Raw genomic sequence first — 5,519 nt, 5'->3', positions numbered from 1 at the left:
ATTGAGACATTCCCACTAAATGCCCTTTTGACAATCGACAATCGCAATTGCTGTGTGGGGGTTTTTCATGTTTGTTGAATTATTTCCCCTTTGAAGGCTTGGGGAGTTACGCAACTTCCAAGGTGGATTTCATTTTTCTTTATTGCTTGATGTACTTTAACCTGTCCATTCTGCTCAAACATACTGGTATCAAATGCCAGTCTGTTAGCAATATGATTCGAAGATCACAAACCATTGTCAGTATTCTTCATGTCTGCATCAGGTTTGCAAGAACTGCGAGTACTTTCAATGATAACGCGCACAACACAATGGAATTATACGAACAATTATATTATGGAAATTTAAATTGACATGCGCTGTAATAGGTTCATTGGCTTTAGCTTTACTTACAGCTAATAACAGTTCTGTAATCCTTATCTAGTTCCCCATGAGCAGATAGATTTATGCAGTTTCAGCCATTATTATTTACAAGGATTTTGGATGTCTTAAAGACGTTCTAGTCCATCCGCGGAGACTCCATTTGCTCTTTGGTAGAGCGATTTAGTTTAAACATATAGAGAGTTCTTATGATCTTGTCTAACTTAAACTTGAACTCGTTTACCGTGTGACTGTTTGCTACATCCGTTGGAAGTCTATTCCAAGTGTATGCTATTTTGTATGTAAAGAAATGAGTGGTGTATCTTTACAATTCCAGTTTGTATCCATTACCTCTGGATTGATTTGTGTTAAGCGTGAATAGATTGTTGTAATCTATATTTTTTATTCCTTTTAAGAATTTTGAATGCCTCTTGACAATGTTTGAAAAGTTGTTTATCTTCTCGCAAATAATAATAATGATAACAACAACAATAACAACAACAACAACAATAATAATAATAATAATAATAATAATAATAATAATAATAATAATAATAATAATAATAATGATGATGATGATAGCTCTGCAACTTGTAAAGTTCCTGTATCTACGCCGTTTGCTGTGTTTGTGATAACCATATTTACCGGATGACCGTCCTGCCCTATTTTCGACCATGGCATCATCATTTTTAGGTCTCGCTTTTACTCCTCGGACCATCGCCTTCATTTCCTACGAACCACAAGGGCTTTCCTTCCCTCCCTGTGACCGACCCTGTCACAATGAACGTGACCGTTACAGAGGTCCAACCCGACCAACCTCTCCCGTCGAAGGCTCCTTTCATAGGGTCAAGCCCTTGCATTTGGTCCATTGTGAGCATGTGCAGAAAGGGTCTGCACTCCCGCTGAGCTTTGAGACAGGGTGAACGAGCTATTCCACAGGATACGTGGCCAGTCGAAAATTTTAGGTTTCACAGAGGAGATTTCATCCTTATGGGGGCTACGGTGTTTATGATCTTGAGCGTAGCTAATGTGCATTTCTAGAACAGATGACCCATTATCCCATAAAAGGGCAAGTTCTCTTCTGCTTAAGAGAGATTTCAAACTACAATAACTTTATTGTTGGTGTAATAATGGATAGTTTAAAAATGAAGCTCAATTATTTTCTTGTAAGTTTAACGATTGACTGCTTTGGCTATAGAAAGATTTTAATTCTGATGAAATAATTACCATACGTTATTTTGCATTTATTGATGCCTGCGTGCGTGTGTGGGTTAATTTTAAGTACACTCATATTTTACTATTTAACTAAAATATTTTTCTTTTTTAAACGAGAGTCCCAAAACATATTATAGGAGAACACATACCGCATGTATTTTATGATGTTTGTAATGATTTTATATTTTTAAAAGTACCACTGACAAGACTATCTTTCATAAATAGAGGTTATGAGTATTAGCTTCTTGTGAGGCTACGAGAACCGAAACTTCCTAAGAAATGCTATGAAGGAGAATGCCATCAGGAAATACAGAACACTGAAATGCCCATTACTTGAATGATTGAACTTGAATCAGAATGAAATTCTAGTGCGTGTTAATTTTGTTCTTAATTTTCTGTTCCAAATTGTCAAGGTACGTCTCATTCCATTAAGTATCGCCAGTTTGAATGATGCTGGACTAAATCTTTTCTAGTTCAGTTTCTTAAGAAGTTAGTTAGGTATTGAGAGAGAGAGAGAGAGAGAGAGAGAGAGAGAGAGAGAGAGAGAGAGAGAGAGAGAGAGAGAGAGAGAGAGAGAAGCGTGTTGATGATTGTAAGTTTAAACTGATTGGAGAGGAGATTAAAATTTCCTATAGAAGACATTACATGTTCTTTTTTTTTATTATTTTTAATAAGAATATATACATTGGTACACTTATGTTTTTACAGAATATAACTTTTCAAACACTATTCGCTACTGACAATTTTGGTTTTCACAATCTTCAGCTTTAAATCACAAAGTCATCCCGCTTTATTCTTTGAAAAAACATGAAGATTTGATGAAAATGTATCATAATTATCTTTTTCTTTGTCTTCAGCTCTTACTAATATATATATATATATATATATATATATATATATATATATATATATATATATATATATATATATATATGCGGTCACTGTATCCTTTCATTCTTAAAAAAAAAAAAATCCTCTCAGAGTTAAAAATATCTTGAAAAGGGATTGCCTTGGAAACCCTCCGTGAACTAAATGTGTAGTTGAAAACATCTCGATAAAAGGAGTATGTTTGAATCCTTCCTTACAGGGGTAAAGTTGAAAACATTCCTTAAGACCTTCACTAAAATTAGGGAGGTTTGTAAATAACCTTGAAAAGAGATTGCGTTGAAATCATTCCAGGAAAAAGATAGAAAAACACATTCCTTGTAAAAAAAACTTTCCCTTGAAAGAGGTTCTGCGTTGACACTTCCAGAAGGTAGAAAATGTTTCCTGAAAAAAAAAAAAAAACTCTCTTGAAGGAGGTTCTCTTCGTGTTCAGTCGCTTCTTCCTATCAGTCCCCACCACTTTCTTCTGTCTTGGTATCTTTCTCTTTTAGTCTTTTCTCCTATATGTCCTTTGCTATGTTATCTTTTCATTCAAACTTTGGCTTTCCCTTCTCCTCTTATCCACCTCCATCTCCATGATTCAAAATTTTACAAACATGGTCCTCTTCTCTTCGCATATCTTACCCAGACCACCTATTGTTCTCTTCTGAATTCTCTTAGATGCTTCCACTAGTTTGACTGTTTATGTAATAAAATAATTTCCGATCCACTGTATTAACAACTTCTTGGCCCGTAAACAATTGCTGATCTGTCAAATTTTTTAGAGATTTCCTTTAACCCTTTCACTGATCCTGGTATCACACAAGATTCATGTTGACTTCCAATACGGCCAAGTACACTGTATTTTGTGGTTCATTTCTTAGTCCATATCTCCATCTTCAGCTATAATTGATCATGGGTATTTGAATGATCTAACCCATTTGATTTTATGCAAGTCTAATCTTACTTCACCCAACATCCTTGGATAATCTGTCTCTGACCTTCTAATCTGGCCTAGATTTTCAGATGCCTTTCTCCACTTTGCCTTCAACTCGGCCCCTTCTTTTGTCAGATTCACCAAAATAGGTCAACAGTGCACTCAAAGGAACTTCTCTCATATCTGATGTTATGAAGTCCATCACAAGGTCAAAGGTTTAGAGATAAGTGCTTATCCTTGGTGTAACCTGACCCTTAACTCAAACTTTTCTGTAGTTCCAACAGCTATTTTTCCCTTCATACTAGGTTATATGTCTATTTCTAATCTGAGAAATGCTTGGTGTTGTCCTTGTCTTCTTTAATTGCATAAAAAATTGCTCTTCATGTATTTTGGTTTCTCTTCTTTCTTTTAGGATTCTCTTCACAGATTTTTATTGTTTGGGATATCAGTCGTTTCCCTTGCCTATTAAAGTAACCTCTTATTTCACGCTTACCTTTAAAAATTGCGACCTTTAGCCTGTTCCTCCAAATTTTTGGTATTGGTTTTTGGCGATAGAGCGTACACACCAGATCCCACAATATATCAGTACATTCATTTCCCAAAAATTTCGACACTGGCTGGTATACTCTGAGGTCCTACTGTATACCCTCATTTCATTTTTTCAAGTGCTCTCTTCAAATATCTTCTACTGATAACCATAAGTATTTTTTTCTTGCAAGTTTACTGCATACTTTTATGTTCTAGGGATCTCTTTATTTGATAGATTTTCATAATATTCCTTCCATCTTATTCGTATACCTTCCTCCTATGACGAAACTCTTACTTCCCTATTCTTGAGTTGTTTGATGTGCAAAAGGTCATTAGTTGCTTTATTTCTACCTTTTGTTATCTTGCCTATAGTCTTTATACCCTTCAGTGTTTAAATTTTTTTTATTCAACTCCTTTATTCCCTCTACCTTTGTCCTTGCTACAATCATTTTTACTTCTTTCTTTAACTTTTCAAAGCCAATTAATTTCCCTCGGATTTAGTCCTGTCTTAAGCTATCGTTGTGTCTTTTTCCTGTGGGTCATGATTTCACCACCAGCTAATTATCATTGTAGTTATCTACCATATGTCTACCCCGGGTGTTCAATGTAATTCCTAATCTTTTTTTATCTACCCTCAGATGTTTACACCTTCTGCTAATCCAATAGCACCGAGAATCAATAACTATATTTCATCTCTTGATATTTTAACTTCCATCATTTTATCTTTGATCGTGTTAGCTATTTCCCAAATCCAGTTTTATCAAATGATCTGATAACACACATATGTTTGAGTACAAACTTTTATCTTTTCCATTTTATGGTCTTTTTATTTAATTTTTCAATTTCATTAGGTGTCATTTACCCAACAGTATATCTATTTGGGTCTGTCTCCCTCTATCAATTTACGCTTGATAGATTTTGTTCATAAGGAATGTATTTTAAATATCCATATCAAGGGCATTGTATAATCTAATAATAGTTCTCCTTGTTCTTTTGTTTCTCCCATACCGTGTCATCTCTTAAGGCCCCTGTTATTCTCACAATTACCTCCAGTGACTAGTTTTTATTCCAATCCTGTTCATGTCATAATTCCAAAGATCACTATCCAGATTCTTTTCTTGACTTCTTTACATCCAACTTTTGGTGCATACGCACTTATTATATTTCAAACATGTACACCACAGTACATTTTTTCATTAACCTAGAGACCTAGACCTCGTCATTCCACCTCTATCGCATTTTTCTCCATATTCTTGCTAAGGATAACTTCTTCTTCCTTCTTCTTCCATTGCCTCCCAATTTCTATGTAGTGTTCCTCTACATCTTATCTCTTGTATACATAGGCTGTCAACTTTCGCACTCACCATAATGTCTGTCACTTACCTGCTTCAGTCGGTTATACTGACAACATTCAGACCTAAAATCTCTCTATTGTTGTCATTTACATCAATATTGCTAACACTGTTAGCCTGTGCAGGTTATGTGATGCAGTTTCTAGTATAGTTTACTGAACAGAAGTTTTTCAAAAAGTTAAGATCTATCATATAAGATTTGTCTTGCATCTCTGTTCGAATTATGGAAATGAGCGAAATCCTACGCTATAACATTTCTTATGGGT

Source organism: Palaemon carinicauda, chromosome 13, assembly GCF_036898095.1.
Source record: "Palaemon carinicauda isolate YSFRI2023 chromosome 13, ASM3689809v2, whole genome shotgun sequence".
In the NCBI taxonomy this organism is placed as follows: domain Eukaryota; kingdom Metazoa; phylum Arthropoda; class Malacostraca; order Decapoda; family Palaemonidae; genus Palaemon; species Palaemon carinicauda.
This window is presented reverse-complemented; position numbering follows the sequence as displayed.